Genomic DNA, 955 nt, shown 5'->3' with positions numbered 1-955 from the left:
ACCACCAGGGGCCGAGAAAACGACCGTCTCATGGGGCCGGACACTCAGGGTCAGGGGAAAATCCAATATATGTCTGGTGATATCTCGGGTGCTATTACAGATAGCGCAATAAACCATAGTGAATTATCTGCAGGAGGCCCTGGCGCATGAATCTGTGCAGCGGGAACGACCTCGGACCACCAGGGGCCGAAAAAACCACAGTCTCATGGGGCCGGATACTCAGGGTCAGGGGAAAATCCAATATAGATCTGGTGATATCTCGGGTGCTATTACAGATAGCGCAATAAATCAAAGTGCATTGTCTGTAGGAGGCCCTGGCGCATGAACCTGTGCAGCGGGAACGACCTCGGACCACCAGGGGCCGAGAAAACGACCGTCTCATGGGGCCGGACGCTCAGGGTCAGTGAAAAATCCAATATATATCTGGTGATATCTCGGGTGCTATTACAGATAGCGCAATAAATCAAAGTGCATTGTCTGTAGGAGGCCCTGGCGCATGAATCTGTGCAGCGGGAACGACCTAGGACCACCAGGGGCCGAGACAACCACCGTCTCATGGGGCCGGACACTCAGGGTCAGGGGAAAATCCAATATATATCTGGTGATATCTCGGGTGCTATTACAGATAGCGCAATAAATCAAAGTGTATTATCTGCAGGAGGCCCTGGCGCATGAATCTGTGCAGCGGGAACGACCTCGGACCACCAGGGTCCGAGAAAAACACCGTCTCATGGGGCCGCACACTCAGGGTCAGTGAAAAATCCAATATATATCTGGTGATATCTCGGGTGCTATTACAGATAGCGCCAAAAATCAAAGTGCATTGTCTGTAGGAGGCCCTGGCGCATGAATCTGTGCAGCGGGAACCACCTCGGACCACCAGGGGCCGAGACAACCACCGTCTCATGGGGCCGGACACTCAGGGTCAGGGGAATATCCAATATATATCTGGTGA

The sequence above is a fragment of the Nomia melanderi genome, unplaced genomic scaffold (genome assembly GCF_051020985.1).
Source record: "Nomia melanderi isolate GNS246 unplaced genomic scaffold, iyNomMela1 scaffold0014, whole genome shotgun sequence".
NCBI classification, from domain to species: domain Eukaryota; kingdom Metazoa; phylum Arthropoda; class Insecta; order Hymenoptera; family Halictidae; genus Nomia; species Nomia melanderi.
The sequence above is the reverse complement of the archived record's forward strand: the minus strand, read 5'-3'. Positions refer to the sequence as shown.